A 17,965-nucleotide genomic window follows, 5' to 3' on the forward strand; every position below is an offset into this window, starting at 1 on the left:
AGCATAGGAGACTCAAAGCACTGTGTAGAGGGTGAGTAGCCTGGATGATAGGTTGATGCCAGGCCTCTGCATGGTGTGTTGACCGCCCATGCCAGGCCTCTGCGTGGTGTGTTGACTGCCCATGCCAGGCCTCTTCATGGTGTGTTGACTGCCCATGCCAGACTGGCACTCTTTGGGAAAAGAGGAAGAGAAGAAAGGGTGGGGTTGAGATTGGGAATAATTTCTTTGTGTTGGGGCCAGGCTGTTGGACTCAGTGCCCTCCTCACAGGAAGTGACCCAACCACTGTAGAAGAGGCCATCACTAGGAAGGTAGGTGTACAAGCCAAAGGAAATAAGCTAGTAAGCAGTGTTCCCCCATAGCTTCTGTTCAGTTTCTGCCTCCAGGTTTCTCCTTCTGCTTTGGTTAATCTAATGGAGGCAGTCCCTGCTGTTCAGACACTGCATCCATTTTCAGCAGAAAGCAAGAGAGATGGGGGAGTGTTGGCACTTTCTCTGTATCAGGAAAATGAAAGTCCTCTTTCTGGTCTAATTCACAGACTTCCCTTTGGGTCTCACAGCCCTCCCAGCTCAAGGTAAACTGGGAAAGCAAGCATTAACCTTTTGTCCAGCAAAGGAGAATGGAAAGTCCTTGTGCTGCAGTGTCATGTGACAGTTTCCTCTGGCAGCTGCTGGTTTAGACAGGAAAGTCTGGTGAGAGTGTCTTGGGGGTTCATCTGTGGCCTGGGAAACGGCTGCTAAAAAGCCACTGAATGGATGCTCATCTGTTATGGCATGGACGGGCTGAGATGGCAGAAGGAAGCAGTAGAGCTATTACGTTAACAAACACTGAAGCCACTAGTTGTTGAGCTTCTTTCTGTTGTTGCTGTTCAACTTCTAATTGCTCTCTTGCACCCACATAGCTGGCTCTGAAAAACCTGCAGATCTTAGCTCAGGAGTACAGCTATGTACATGGCGCAGAATGGAGGTGCAGGTGGCTGTACCTCCTGCTGTCTGAGGGGAGTTCTGGATGTTCCACCCATGGTGTTGGAGGTCATCAGAGTGTTGGGTGAAGTACAGTTGGTTCTGGGCAGCCTGACACGCTCTGTGTATTGGGAGCTCTAGGTGACTTCCACTGCTTGCTGGCAGTAGTGCTCTAAGTGTTTGGACTCTGCTTCTGTGACCTGTATTTGTTAGCTGTCCCTGTCACCGTGACACATACTTGATAGAAACAATTTAAGGGTGATCCCTATGGAAGAAGAGGTGAGCTGGCTGGGGAGGCTTTGACCATGGCAGTGGCAACTTGTGGCAAGGCTTGTTCACATCCTGGTGATCTGGGAGCAGAGATCCAAGGTGGGAGCCAGAAGGTTACCAGCTTCAAGGTCCACCCACAGGGCTTTGTCTCTGCCAGCAAGACCAGGGGCACAAAGGTTTCATCTCCCCAAGCAGCATCACTACCTGATTTCCAAATTTTCAGACATGCCAGCCTGTGGGGGACCTTTTTCCTCCAGACTACAACAGTGAGCTCTGCTTGCTTCTACTTGAAGTCTAAGGAGCAGCCCAGGATTGAGGAAGTGGAGAAGTGGTGATATTAGCTAACACCTTACATTGCACAGAAAATTTCATTCTACTTTCCCATCAGATCATCTCCATAAGTTTGGAGGCACACAGTAGGCTCCTCACCCTTGATGGGAAATCCATCAAGTCATCTACACAACTTAGAAGGTACACAGTAGACCTCTTGTTCCCATCAACTCATCTCCTTAACTTTGGAGGTATACCTACCATCCCCTTTCAGAACCCGGGGCTAAGAGAGGGCAAGTGGCATACTGCTGACTGCACAGGAGCTGTGCCGTAGCTGAGATCGTAACCTGTACGCATTGACGGTGCAGCGTGTGGTCTATTGAAGAGTTTTGTGGGTTTCTGCTGGTCTCATAGTGTAAGGTTTGTGTGGGTCCTCCCAGTAGCTGGGTGCTTCTAATTAATTGCAGATGATGTGTGAGTCTGTTTGAAAGTTGCCAGTATATTGATACCACAGCCTGAGGGTGGGGGGAAGCGGTGCATCTTGGCATCCTAGTTATTCATGAGTATTTCCCATGCAATTAGTCTTCCCTGCCATGGGTTAACTCCACTGTTCCATCATGCATGAAGCTCATCACAGCAGATGTTGGCTTTGCAGCCCTGGGCCATGTCAGACTAGCAGCTGTGTGCAAGTCAGGGCCATGTGCTTTTTGGTCATACTGGGTCAGTTGTCCAGCTGAAGATAGGAACAGATGGAGGGGATCCTGTAACACTATATCTGCATTTCAGAGCTGGGAGGCTGTGTGGTGGGTCAGTTGGTCCAACTTCTCACCTACAGATTGAGCATCTGAGACCCACTTGGGTGCAAAAAACCCAAAGCAGATTGCGTTTAGCATCTGCTTCCTCAGCCCCCATCTGCCACTTGTTGTGGCACCAAGCAAATGTAAGGTCACTCTTCTCACCCAATGTTTCTCCTTCTCTACAGACCACACTGCCTGCTCAGTGTGGCTCCTGGAGTTGTGGGGTGTAAGGTGTGACTTGTTTGGTTGCAAGTAACAAACCAACTTAAGTAAATAAGGAGCATTATTGCGTTCCTGACCCCAGCACTCGGAGAATATTTACATTTAGACCCCTGGAGCTTTGGGTTTGATTGGTCTCTCAGTCTTCCTCCAAGGCTCTGCTAAGTGGAAGGGTGGAGCTAGGCAAAGCATGTTCATGACCTGTGACCCAGGGGACTCCACCTCACATGTGAAGCTTGAGAATGTTGATTTCAGCAGAGTCACTAGAGAGCCTGGATGCTTCTTTCTGAAATGCAAATGTGCTAATGGGCACACGTAGACAACTACACATACCAACCACACCTGGGGCTGTGGGTCTATCAAATGGCCCGTGTTCCAATCCTAGACCCATGTCACAATTCCTTCATAACCTTGGGCAAGTCACTTGCCTCCTGGCTTTGTTACCTTCAGAGTAGGTTGATCTCAGTGTTGCTTTGGAAGGAGGTTTGGAGGGTTTCATGAGGTAATTGGCATGCAGTGTCACACAGGGCCTGGCACATGGCACACACTCTGCTGGCAGTTATTAATAAAGGAACTTCTCATGGTTTTTCCATCTGTAGAGGGAACACCACCACCACCACCAGGTAGTAAGGGATTTGTTGCTTTTTCAATTCGGCTGACCCAGCCCTCTCCTTCAAAGTTAGCTTGGTGCAAAATTGCTCTGTGCAAAGGTATACCTGGAAGCCAAGGCTTCCTCACCCTCTTCCAGTCTTAGCACTTAACATTGTGCCCTCCTGCTTCTGCTGGGTGCTCTGTGTCCCTTTAATGCCGATACTGCAATTTCAGTGAGCTTCCTGAGACCAGACTATGAGGGCTCAGGAGGCTTGCCTGTGTGTTATCGGACAATCTTCGTCAGTTTCCTTCAGATCCTGTGAGACAGTACCTGAGACAGCTTCTTAAGAAGGAGGGGTGTTGGTGCTGGAGAGATGGCTCAGAAGTTAAGAGCACTGGCTGCTCTTCCAGAGGACCCAAGTTCAATTCCTAGCACCCACATGGCAGCTCACAGCTGTCTGTAACTCTAGTTCAAGCATATCTGGTACCCTCACACAGACATATATGCAGGCCAAACATCAATGCACATAAAATAAATATAAATTAAAAAAAAGTAGGGGTGTTAGGGAAAGTGCTTCCTGTACAAGCATAGAACCTGAATTCAGATACCCAGAACCCACGGAGAAGCCAGGCACAGTGGCACACATCTGTGGTAGAGGACAGAGGCAGGCAGATCCCTGAAGCTCACTGGCTAACCAGCCTAGCTTAATCAGCAAGCTCCAGGTTCAGTGAGAGATTTTGTCTCATGAAATACGGTGGAATACAATTGAGGAACACTCCTGATGTCAACTTCTGGCCTCTTTGTGTGTACTCACACAGTTGTAAACACACATAACCATGCATGCATATGTGTAAGTACATGCATATGCACACACACACATACACATACCACACAATGTATTAGGTCATTGTTTCAAATAAGTTCATGCCTCCTTGTCTGTTGCCTTTGGGCCTTGGATAGGCGCAATGTTGCAGTGGGAATTTGTAGTACAGGGAACTGCTTACCAAGGACAGGGGCTGCCTCTAGATGGCTCCCGGGCCTCCATGGTCAGCAAGGCCCTCCACTTCTGTCAGTAACCCTGCTCTACTTATCTCTGAGCCTCAACTTGTTCATCTGAAAAGTAGAAGTAGTACCAGCGTATGTCTCAGAATTTTTGGGAGGACTGACTGAGGTAATTTCTGTTGGCTACTCTGGTCCACAGTGGGAGCTTCTGAATGTTGGTGACAGCTGCCATGGCTTTCTTCAGCTGTATGGTGCCCTCCTCATTGGGAGCTTCCCAGACTACACATTGACCTCTGCTGAGAAGCTGTAAACAAAAACACCAATGCCTGAGCCTTGGGGTTTGAGTTAGCTGGCCCCTGGAGTGAGCTCTGCAGAGGGAGGTAATGTGCAGCCTGCCCAGCTGGAGAACTGCCCCTGTGCAGAGTGTGCCTCCCTCTGCTCTGTCTCCTGTGCTGTCCCAGATAGTGGGGAATGAGGTCTGAGGGGAGCGGTGCCTTTGCTTTCCAGGAGCTGTGACAGGGGAGCTTCATTGTTGGCTGCCCTGAACACCCAACCCACACTGCCTCTCTTGCATACAGGAGAGGTGCAGCTGCAGGGTTTGTGGGGTGGGTGTGTATACTGAGTGGAATCACACCATAGGGAAGTAGGTGACTCCTCCTCCTTAAGACGCCACTCTCTCCACGGTGCCATCCATTGAGCTATTTCTCAGGTTACTGGGTAGTTTCCGCTTCTCATAGACCCTCATGACTGTGGCACTGTCTAGCTCACACTTGTATTCCTCTTGTCACCGTTGAAGCCATGCTTTGTAAAATACTTCCGCTCCTCTGTGCATGGTGATAAAGGGGGAGGGAAGCTTGTGGTGTTGGCTGCTTCCCCCTCACAGCAGCCTTTTTGGGTGTGGTTATCATCACTTTCTTAGTTACCTCCTATACTTTCAGCCTGTTCTCTACTGTTGGAAATCTTTGAAGTGAATATGGTCAGAGAGATGTCGTCTGTTGTGGTATGGGGACACTGACAGCTATCACATGGGTTCTGAGCATTTACTGAGATGCAGTGACTTAAAACAAACAAAACAAAACAACCCTCTCTCCTCATTGTGGAAGTAACTGGTGGTTTCTCAAGAGTTAAATAGAATTTGCCTCACCATTCCAGTCCTGGGGTTTGCCAACAATGGACTGAAGAGAGTTCACCAAACCTGGGTACTTGTATCCACAGTGACACTGTTCACCATAGCACAGGTGTCCTTGCGGGGATGAACACGTGCTCAGCAGTGGCTTCATTGTAGGATGGAATGCTCTCTAGCCCTGAAAAGGAATGGAGAAACCATGCCTGCTTCTGCTTAGGCAAACTCTGGGAACGTGCTAAGGGAAAGGAGCCATACACAAAAGGTCACAGATTGGATTTCACTAGGGATTGGAATCCCTAGGGTGGGTGTGCAAGGTCGAGGTGGGAACCTGCTTAATAAGCAGTGAGTGCTGTTTTGGGTGGGGAGGAAGTCCCAACTAGATGTCAGCATTATGCTGACATAATACATGACTGTATTCATCAGCACTGGGTTTTTCACTTTAAAATGGCTGATTTTTATGTCATGTGAATTTCCTCTCAATACAAAACAAACCCCACAAACAAAAAGAATTATGCCTCTCTCTCCCTTCTTCTAAGTGGCTCCTCAGTACTGTTTTTTTCCTGTTGCTCAAAGGAACCTTTGAATGAGTCCTGGTTTTAGTTTGGTAAATATTTCTGAAAAAACTGAGCTGCCTATGTCTTTCTTAAAAATTTTAAATAGTAAAATAGAAGACTTTCTTTTGAAATAAAAAACATTTTACTTAATTTTTTATAAGACTTGATTTTTTTGATACTAAATGAGACTGTGTGTGTACACATACAGATACAGGAATAAAATACATATATATAAAATATGAAAAATGAGTGAAATACCCCTTTAGCTCAGGTTTCTGCTTCTCCCACCTTTCCTGACTGGGACAGGACAGGTTATCAGGACTCCTGTGGTCTGTATTGTTCCTGGGAGAGTTGCCCTAGGATGCATTCTGTTCTCTGTCTTCTTGAAGTTTTGCCTCCAAAGCTGACATAGGCCCCACCCAGCTCCGTGCTTGACAAGTTTGCCATGGAACAGTAAGGTGTGTTATCCAAAAGGCCAGGAGAATGTGTGCTTCTTACCTTGGTATTGTCAAGTTGATGAGAGGTCAAGAACTCAAGCTTTGGAGGAAGGAGTCACACAGCACATGTCTGGCCTGCATGTTAAAACCATTGGTTAACAGTGGCTTAAGCTCTGAGGGTTCCAGCTTCGTAGAGCTGTCAGAAATGGGGGTGGCCTATGCTGCACCCCACCTAAGACAGTGGATCTTTCTCTGTGTCCACATCCCCCTGAGGATTTTTTTGCTAGCCTGTCTTTTCTCAGGTTGCTCTGTCTGTTACAAAATTGGAGGGAGCTTTTCTTGATGACTAGAGAGATGAAAACCAAGCCTGAGTACCACAGGCCAGTAATAGTAGGTAATCATGTGGTTGAAAAAGGAGCAGTGATGGTTTGGAATACAGGCTGCCTGTGGCAGGAAAGAACAGATGTTTTATTGAATTATTGGAGAGGTCTAGGGATGTTCATCTTGGGGTGTGTGTGTGTGTGTGTGTGTAGACTTGTAGAGGACAACTTGAGGTGCTGGTCCTTGCCATCTACCTTGTTTGAGAAAGTCTCTCTTGTTGGCTGCTGAACAGCAGACTAGCTGGATCTAGAGCTTCTGGGGGCTCTGCAGTCTCTGCCTCCTACCTTGCCCCAGGAGTGCTGGGTACAGATGGGCATTGCCTGTCTCATCTCATCTGGGTCTCATGGATTCTGGACTTGAACTCAGGTCTTGATGTTTACTTTCCAGCCCCCTTTTAGAAAAAAAGAAATCTATTCCTTTGGTTTAAGGGGACTTCCCATGTAAGATACAACTCAATAGCCACCTTGTCCCTGGAGACACCATGACAAGAGCCGGGACTGGTCGGATTTTCCCATGTCATAATGAGCTAAGGGACAGGTACAGTCCATATAGTTAACAAGGGAGGGGATCAGCTGGGTAGGCAGCGGTTTCTTTGGCTCAGGGGTTTGGGGCCTGTGCTCTTCTCTTTTTAAGCGCATTTCTACCATGATTTCCAGGGCACCTGCCTGAAAGAGTTGTACTTTATGTTTCTGGAAACAAATACTGCATGTGTGAGTATGTGTGAGGAGTGCTTGTCTGAAAGAATATAAATGACTGATAGAGGCGATGAGGGTGTAGGACTTTCTCTAGAAGCTGGAAGATGGCTTTCTTCTGTGCCTAATGATTTTCCATCCTGCTGCCATGGGTTTCTCAAACCTTACAGATTCTGATTATAGGAATTATACAGAAGCTGAATGGGGCCAGGGGTTCATCAGATTTCTGGTTTTCCACAGGCGGTTGGAAGAGTTGTTGGAGCCCTCCAGTGGCTGGGTGGTGTGATGGTGTGGGCTTATACTCAGCTGCCATGCATGTCAGGGGACAGGCTTGTCTAGGCTTGTCTAGGAAGTCTGCCCTTGGGGGCCTATACCCCTCCCTTTACTAGTTGTATGAATTGGGGCCAGTCCCTGTCCTCACAAGGCCTTTGTCTTCTCCTTTGTTTTGTGGATGTGTGTGTGAGTCTACTCTACTACTCACATCTCAGCTAGATGTGTGGAAGCCTTTGTGCATTGCTGGTCACACAGAAAGTAGACCCATGCACAGTGGCTCCCGGTCATCTCAGTGCTGGGAACTGGCCTGAGATACTCTTTTTCTTTTTCATCCTGACTGAAAAGTAGAAGCTCTTGGTGGGTGGGGGAGGAAGGAGGCAAGAGGAAGAAACAGAAGAAAAAGCTAGAATGGTCCTGAGGTTGGTTTCAAGTTATATTTTGAAGCTCAGTATAGTTTACCCTTTCTCTGGTAGATAGAAGGAAAGGTAGTGGGCAGGCAGACAAAGCTATAAAAAGCAGGATATTAAGTTCAAATCATGGAGATTGGGTCTTCGGCGGGGACACCCCCGATCCCCTGCCCAACACCTATCCCCTCGATCTTCTGGGGCCCCTCCTGGCATCCAGAAGACCCGCCCACACAGGAAAGACATCAGCCCTTCCAGGCCCCAAACCCCGGCGAGCCCAGCTTCAGGAAAGACAACAGCCCTTCCAGGCACCAACCTCCGGCAACCCCAGCTTCAGCTTAAGCTTCAGTGTCAGCATCCCTAGCTTCAGCTTCAGGAAGGAAGGAGACCAGTGGAGACGGAAAGACCCCACCAGCACCCACTGGAAGAAGAGATGGGAAGAAGACAGAATAAGAGCTCACTCAGCAATAGAAAGACCAACATGACTCCACCAGAATCTAGGGAACCAACAACAGCAAGACCCGAAAAGCACTACATAGACGAAGCAGAGGAGACAGACCTTAAAAATTATTTCATGAAGATGATAGAGACCCTCAAAGAAGAAATGAGAAAATCCCTTAAAGAAATAGAAGAAAAAACAAACAAAAATCCATGAAATGGGGAAAAAATTCAAGAAATAAACAAATCTCTCAAAGAATCTAAAGAGCACCAAGAAAAAACAACCAAAAAATGAAGGAAACAACTCAAACAGTTGAAGGATTGAAAGCTGAAATAGAAACGATAAAGAAAACACAGAATGAGGGGATGCTGGAAATAGAAAATCTGGGTAAACAATCAGGAACTACAGATGCAAGTATCACCAATAGAATACAAGAGATAGAAGAGAGAATCTCAGGTGTTGAAGACTCAGTAGAGGATATACAGTCATCAACCAAAGAAAATCTCAAAACCAACAAATCCCTAACACAAAATGTCCAGGAAATATGAGACACCGTGAAGAAGCCAAACCTGAGAATAATAGGTATAGAAGAAGGTGAAGAAATACAGCTCAAAGGTACAGAAAACATATTCAACAAAATCATAGAAGAAAACTTCCCTAACCTAAAGAAAGATATGCCTATGAAAATACAAGAATCTTACAGAACACCAAATAGTCTGGACCAGAAAAAGAAGTCACCTTGCCATATAATAATCAAAACATCAACCCTACAGAGTAAAGAGAAAATATTAAGAGCAGCTAAAGAAAAAGGCCAAGTAACATACAAAGGCAGACCTGTCCAAATTACACCTGACTTCTCAATGGAAATGATGAAAGCCAGAAGATCCTGGATAGATGTCCTACAAACGCTAAGGGAACAAGGATGCCAGCCCAGACTACTATATCCAGTAAAGCTTTCAATTACCATAGGTGGAGAAAACAAAATATTCCATGACAAAGCCAGATTTAAATAATACGTATCCATGAATCCAGCTCTACAGAAAGTGCTAGAAGGAAAACCTAGATCCAAGGAAGATAACTACACTCACAAAGACACAGGCAATATATAATCCCACTTTACAAAACACCAAAAGAAAAAGGGAGGAGAAACTATAAAAAATAACTTCACTAACAATAAATCAAGCACAAACAAGAATCACCAAACAATGGTCATTAATATCCCTCAATGTCAACGGCCTCAACTTGCCTATAAAAAGACACAGACTAGCAGAATGGATAAGAAGACAGAACCCTTCCTTCTACTGCATACAAGAAACACATCTCAACATCAAAGACAGACGTTATCTCAGAGTAAAGGGTTGGGAAAAGGTCTTCCAATCAAACGGTCCCAAGAAACAAGCAGGTGTAGCAATCCTAATATCTAACAAACTAGACTTCAAATTAAAATCAATCAAAAGAGATGAAGAAGGACACTTCATATTCATCAAAGGAAAAGTCCATCAAGATGAAGTCTCAATTTTAAACATCTATGCCCCAAATACAAAGGCACCTACATTTGTGAAAGAAACATTACTAAAGCTCAAAATGCACATAAAATCTCACACACTAATAGTAGGAGACTTCAACACTCCGCTCTCACCACTAGACAGGACCTCCAGACAGAAACTTAACAAAGAAACAAAAGAACTAATAGAAGTTATGACCCAACTGGGTTTAACAGACATCTATAGAACATTCCACCCAAACACAAAGGGATATACCTTCTTCTCCGTGCCACATGGAACCTTCTCTAAAATTGACCACATAATAGGAAACATAGCAAATCTCCACAGATACAAAAAATTGGAATAACCCCCTGTATCTTATCAGACCACCATGCATTAAAATTAGAATTCAACAATAACACAAATCGCAGAAACCCTACAAACTCGTGGAAATTGAACAATGCACAATTGTACCCTCCATGGGTAAAGGAAGAAATAAAAAAAGAAATTAAAGACTTCCTGGAATTCAATGAGAATGAACATACACAAACTTATGGGACACTTTGAAAGCAGTGCTGAGAGGAAAGTTTATAGCACTAAGTGCCCACATGAAGAAACTGGAGAACAGTCATACTAGAGAATTAATATCACAGCTGAATATTCTAGAACAAAAAGAAGCAAACTCACCCAGGAGGAGCAGACGCCAGGAATAATCAAATTGAGGGCTGAAATCAATCAAGTAGAAACCAGGAAAACACTGAGAAGAATCAATGAAACAAAGAATTGGTTCTTTGAGAAAATCAACAAAATAGACAAACCTCTGTCCAAACTAACCAAAAGACAGAGAGAGAGCATGCTAATTAACAAAATCAGAAATGAAAAGGGGGACATAACAATGGACTCTGAGGAAATCCAGAGAATCATCAGGGCATACTTTGAAAATCTGTACTCCACAAAATTCGAAAATTTAAAGGAAATGGATAATTTCCTGGATAGATATCACTTGCCAAAACTAAATCAAGAGCAGATAAACATTCTAAACAGACCTATAACCCCTAATGAAATAGAAGCAGTCATCAAAAGTCTCCCAAACAAAAAAAGCCCAGGCCCAGATGGCTTCAGTGCAGAATTCTACCAGAAATTCAAAGAAGAGTTAATTCCAATACTCCTCAAAGTATTCCACACAATAGAAGCAGGAGGCTCACTGCCAAACTCTTTTACGAGGATACAATTACCTTGATACCCAAGCCACACAAAGACACAACTAAGAAAGAGAACTATACCAATTTCCCTCATGAACATCGATGCAAAAATACTCAATAAAATACTCGCAAACCGGATTCAAGAACACATCAGAAAAGTCATCCACCATGATCAAGTAGGCTTCATCCCAGGAATGCAGGGATGGTTCAACATTAGAAAATCTATCAATGTAATCCACCATATAAACAAACTGTGAAAGAAAAACCACATGATCATCTCACTAGATGTTGAAAAAAAAAAGCCTTTGACAAAATCCAGCACCCCTTCATGATAAAGGTCCTAGAGAGATCAGGGAATAACAGGAACATACCTGAATATAATAAAAGCAATATACAGTAAACCAACAGCTAACATCAAACTAAATGGAGAGAAACTCAAAGCAATTCCTCTAAAATCAGGAACAAGACAAGGCTGTCCACTCTCTCCATATCTCTTCAATATTGTACTTGAAGTCCTAGCTACAGCAATAAGACAACAAAAGGAGATAAAGGAGATACAAATAGGAAAAGAAGAAGTCAAGCTTTCACTATTTGCAGATGATATGATAGTTTACATAAGTGACCCGAAAAACTCTGCAAGGGAGCTCCTACAGCTGATAAACACCTTCAGCAAAGTGGCAGGATACAAGGTAAACTCAAAAAAAATCAGTGGCCCTATTATGTACAGACTGAGAAAGAGATCAGAGAAACCTCACCCTTTACAATAGCCATAAACAGCATCAAATATCTGGGGATAATGTTAACCAAGGAAGTGAAAGACCTGTATATCAAGAACTTTGAGTCTTTAAAGAAAGAAATCAAAGAGGATACCAGAAAATGGAAAGATCTCCCATGTTCTTGGATTGGTAGGATCAACATAATAAAAATGGCAATCTCGCCAAAAGCAGTCTACAGATTCAATGCAATCCCTATCAAAATTCCGGCACAATTCTTCACAGACCTGGAAAGAACATTAATCAACATTATATGGAAAAACAAAAGGTCCAGGATAGCCAAAACAACCCTATATAATAAAGGAACTTCAGGAGGCATCACCATACCTGTTTTCAAGCTCTATTATAGAGCTATAGCCCTGAAAACAGCTTGGTATTGGCACAAAAATAGGCAGGCAGACCAATGGAACCGAATTGAAAACCCTGATTTTAACCCACACACCTATGAACACTTGATTTTTGACAAAGTAGCTAAAACTATACAATGGAAAAAAGAAAGCATCTTCAACAAATGGTGCTGGCATAACTGGGTACTGGTATGCAGAAGACTGCAGATAGATCCATGTTTATCGCCTTGTACAAAACTTAAGTCCAAATGGATCAAAGATCTCAACATAAATCCAGCCACACTGAAACTTTTAGAAGAGAAAGTGGGAGATACTCTTCAACGAGTTGGTACAGGAGACCACTTCCTGAACATAACACAAGTGGCACAGACACTGGATGTCGACAATTAACAAGTGGGACCTCCTGAAACTAAAAAGCTTCTGTAAGGCAAAGGACACAGTCAACAAGACAGAAAGGCAGTCCACAGAATGCGAAAAGATATTCACTGACCCCACATCTGACAGAGGGCTAATCTCCAAAATTTACAAAGAACTCAAGAAGCAAGTCTCCAAAACACCAAAGGATCCAATTAAAAGGTGGGGTACAGAAGTAAATAGAGAATTCTCAATAGAGGAGGCTAAAATGGCCAAGAGACACTTAAGTGCTTAACATCCTTAGCCATCAGGGAAATGCAAATCAAAACAACTCTGAGATACCATCTTACTCCTGTCAGAATGACTAAAATCAAAAACACCGAAGACAATTTATGCTGGAGAGGATGTGGAGAGAGGGGAACACTCCTTCACTGCTAGTGGGAGTGCCAACTCGTACAGCCTCTTTGGAAATCAGTATGGAGATTCCTCAGGAAAATGGGAATTAATCTACCACTAGACCCAGCAATTCCACTCTTAGGCATTTATCCAAATGAGGCAGGTTCATACAACAAGGGCATCTGCTCCACTATGTTCATAGCAGCATTGTTTGTAATAGCCAGAACCTGGAAGCAACCTAGATGCCCCTCAACTGAAGAGTGGATAGAGAAAATGTGGTACATTTACACAATGGAGTATTACTCAGCAGAAAAAAACAATGGAATCTTGAAATTCACAGGGAAATGGATAGCACTGGAAGAAACCATCCTGAGTGAGGTAACCCAGTCGCAAAAAGACAAACATGGTATGTACTCACTCATATATGGATTTTAAATATGGATCAGGATAGTGCCAGTCTGCACTTCCACAGATAGAGAGTCTGGGAAACAGGAAAGAACCTAAAAGATATGCATATATGCATAGTACCCAAGAGAAGAGGATGGAGACAAGATCCTCTGAATGGATGGGGAACACGGGGAGGGGTGGGGGGAGTGGGACCTGGGAAGAATAGAGGGAGTAAAGAGGAAGGGAGTTGGTCATGGGGGAACAGGAAGTTGAGGGGGTGGGGGTAGAATAGGGGGAAGAGGGAATCATAGGATCGAAGACAGATCAGGCACCAGAGTGACCTCGAGTGATCTAAAGGTATAACATCAATTGGCAAGATAAGCAATAGTGGAGGGACCACCTCGAATGCCCATTCCTGATAATGAACTTGATGGCTATAACCATCCGGGAGCCTTCATCCAGTGACTGATGCAAGCAGAGGCAAACACCCACAATTAAGCACTGGATTGAACCCAAGGAACCCAGTGACAGAGAGAGAGAGGAATGATGAGCAAATTGGCTAAGAATGGGCTGGCAAAACCAGCAGAGACAGCTGATCTGAACAGAGGAGAGCTCTTGGACCCCAGACTGACAGCGGGGAGGCCAGTATGGGACTGATCTGGACCCCTCCCCCCCCCTCGAATGTGAGTGTCAGTGAGAAGGCCTGGGCAACCTATGGGGCCCTGAGCAGTGGATCAGTGTCTATCCCTGGATTAGAAACAGTGATCGTGTGCCCATAGCACAAAAAGGGATGCTCTCAGCCTGGACTCTTAGGGGAGTGCCTGGACCCTACCCTGAGTAAAATGACAGACTCTAGATATCCCCTATGTGGAAGGAATTGGCAATAGGGTGGGAGGCTGGGGGGTATGGGGGAGTGCGGGAGGAGGGGAGGAAGAGGGAACTGGGATCGACAAGTAAAACAATATATTTAAAATAAAAAAAATCCTTTATTTCCTTAAAAAAAAAAAGGTTCAAATCACGACATAGGTTATGTACACACCCGCAGAGGAACATTTTTTATTTCTGTACGCATGGCCTCATGAGCTTTCTCTTTAAATGTAACTAAGTATGGGCCTCAGGGGAGTGTTTGTAAAAGGCTCTTAAAAGTCTATGGAAAGGTTCTATATAAAGCCAGAATCACCACACAGATTGATGTACAGGTGTGAGTGTGTCTGCTCCTGCACATCTGCCTTCATCCAGATGTTCTCTGTTTACTCAACACAGTCATCCTTTCCCTCAGTCCAAAGAGAGATTGTAAGACTAATTAGCTTCAGGCTTATCCCTTCCATCCACACTACAATTATTCAGTAACTATGGAATACAGACCAGTGACTTTGTACTGTGTGTCTCTGGTCATGTTTAGGCCCCTGCATGTTGGGGGAGGGTCCTTGCCCTTCTGAGTCCTTTGAAACCATATTGAGGGTCCCTGTGGCCACTTCAGGTGGGTGGGTGGGCATGGATTTGTTGGCTCACCCTGCCTTAGGTCGTGGCAATGACACATAGGGACTTTTCACCTCTTCCATCACCCTGCCTCCTTCTCTGATATCTATATCACATTCCACAGACTCACGATGGCAAACTGTGTACTTGGGCTGGAATGCCTGTCAGTGGGGCAGGAAATTACAGCTGTGAACCTGGTGTTTAGTGTCCTTGGATGAGGCCTTGAGCTTGTTATTAAAGGCAATTGACATTTCCGCCCTGCCCATTTGACACTCAGTTCCTGGAATTAAGGGTGGGTTTTAGCAGTGGGCCCCAGTGAACCATTTACTCCATTATTAATTCACTTCTTCACCTGACCCTCCATTCATTTAATAGCTCTTAAGTATGAGCTGTGGTCAGGTGCTGTGCCAGGCAACGGGTCTCCCGTTCTCCAGGAACTTCTAGGATTGCTGGGCTGAGGCTTTCATGGCCCAGCCTTTGAAGAGCTGCGGCTTCCACCAGACAATAGATGTTGTGAGAGGAAGTCAGGGTGAGAAGGGTCCAACTGATGATGAGAGGATGCAGGCCATTCAAGTTCAGAATAGAAAGGCAGAGAGATCTGTTGGGTGGAGGCCACGTGTGTATGGCTTCCCTGTTTCTTGTAGCTGTGTGCTCTTTTCAAATGGCTGCATCTCTTGCTCCTGCCTCCTCAGATAGCTGTCCTGCTCCTCTGTCCTCCAGGGGCCCTGCTAGTGCTCAAGTCATGGATGCAGGTTGTCTGTAGTTCTGGTTTTGTGGGGCTTTGGCACATTAGTGCCACTGTACCTTTTCTCTGGACTTTTAATGAAGCCTCTATTGGGTGGGCCTTCTGTGCCAGTGTTGGCACTGCTCTATTTAGGTCTCTACACACAGTGACTAAAGAACCACAGCAGACTGCCTGGCAGTTTAATTTCTCCTTTAAGGATGACAATGCCAGCTTGGCTATTTGGCAAACAAGCTTTTAGTTCATGGGCTTTGTGGACTGACTTAGATGAGGTACCTTTTGACTAGATGTATCTGTTTCCACTTACCTTTATCTCTCCAATCATAGTTAATCGCCCATCCATTTCTAGAAAATTCTATATGATTGGCTCAGTTGGAGTCAGCCATCATAGCAGTCTCCCTGGTGTAGATGGGCTGGAGGTCTGTGGCAGCAGAGTCTGTGAGCTGGGCTGGGAGTAAGGAGGCCTGTGCATTTTAGGACTGACTGCCGCAGCCAGAGAGCAAAGGTAAACCAGGAGGGCACTTTGAGGGGAAACTTTGAACGGCTCTGTATTAGGATTCAGATGGGTCTTACCGGGCATGTGCTAAAACAGGCAGGTGAGGAAGGAGAGGGTTTGATGTGACCAGAGAAGGGGAAGATCAGGCTTGTCTTGAACTCATAGAGACACTCCCCATGCTGGGTTTTAAAGTTAGCCCCAGCACACCTGGCCCGGCTCTTTCCTTCTTACCAAAGCCTCTCCTAGTCCTCTGTGTGAGTATAGCCAGTGGCCCACAGTGACTGGCTCAGTGTCAGGTCTACATACATAGCTTCGGAGAGCTTCTTTCTTCTCTTGTTGGGGAGCAGGATGGGGGGCAGGGCTGTGGTGGGAGGAGCAACATGCTGCCATGTTCTGAAAGCAACAGTGAACAGTATGCAAATGGGTGTGTGCAGGGGGAGTGAGTGGGACTCCCAGGGAATGGTCACAGACCACTGTCCCTTCCTCATCCTAAGGGCAGCAAGCTGAGAGGTCAAGTGACTCTTTTCTCTGTGTGTGGTGGAGTGTGTGCTCAGGCCTGCATGTCCAGAGTGGGGCATGGCCCTGGCTAGGAAGGCTGTGGCTTCTACAGAGAGCCTACATCCACTGCCTGTAATGACAGCTTGTTCATTTCAGTGGCCCTTAAAGAGCAGAAACTGAGATGGGTCCAGCTGTCCTTCCTCTGCTTTCATATCAGGAATGTTTGCTTGTATATTTATAGTTTTGATTGCTTCGTTTCCCATATTTAAGTACTCTTCTGCCTGAGATTTATTTCAGTTCATAGCAGAAGTGGAACTTGAAGTCTTGTTTTTTTGCTTCCAGAATGGTTGGTTCCTTGCCTTGTAGCATTTATGGACAAAGCCATCTTTAGTGCAGTGATTGGAAAGACTGCTCTTTATTCCAGATCGATTTCTGATGGTTGAAGCTGGCAAAGAACTGCTTTTGAGCTAGATGGCCACGGGCCACTTGGCCTCAGAAGGACTGCCTGGCGTGGCCAGGCTCCACAGACACTGGCAGTCCGAGACTCTGCTCTGTTTTTGTCTGGAGATTATGCATCCTCAATAAAGAGGATGGAGTCACAGTGATAGAGACTAACAAAGAGCTGTGCCATGCTGGAGAGAAAGGGACACATTAGGGAGAACCTTTGCTCATCACAGCACTTGAGATTGGTGGCTGGTGATAGTCACATGACACATGGAAACCACATTCCCTCACTGCTGCCCAGGAAGGCACAAGACAGCCAGCAGCCAGCATTGCAGCAAGAATGAGTTCATATAGAGTCTGTGGACAGAGCCTGAGGGCCAGGCCCTTTCCCACCATTACCAGGTCTGTGAGAGGCAGGAGGGATGCTGACGGCCCTCTCTGGGAGGGACTTTTTAAAAGGTCCCCACCACCTTCTTAAACTCCCACAGGGTGTTGCTTTGTCTGCACTTGTGATTGTCCTTTACCATTTTGATGTCTGTGTAAGTGCAGGACCCCTCCAGGAGACTGGAGACACAGTGTGTGGGCAGGCTGTCATGCCAGGATGGAGGCTGACTCCTGCTGCTGCTCACAGGCTTCTGCATATCGAGCTGCTGGGCAGGCTCTCCTGTAACTATTGGAGGCTGCTGTTGCTGGTTGAGTATTCTGTGTGGTTCTGGGGAACAGTTCTTCAAGATTCACCCATAGAATGTAACATTCAGCTGCAAGTCGGAATGTCCCTATCCAGACTCCCCCTTCCTGGCTCTAAGAATCCAGAATCCAGATACTTGATCAGTGTCTTCTAAGTGGTGCACCAGTGGCTGGCCTGGTGTGCCCACATGGCCCATTGGATGGTGTTGACCCTTGAGGGATCTCTTTTATCTGGTCTGCTGCTCTATAGCAGGGAACAT

This window comes from Mesocricetus auratus, unplaced genomic scaffold, assembly GCF_017639785.1.
Source record: "Mesocricetus auratus isolate SY011 unplaced genomic scaffold, BCM_Maur_2.0 Super-Scaffold_100024, whole genome shotgun sequence".
Classification (NCBI taxonomy): Eukaryota; Metazoa; Chordata; class Mammalia; order Rodentia; family Cricetidae; genus Mesocricetus; species Mesocricetus auratus.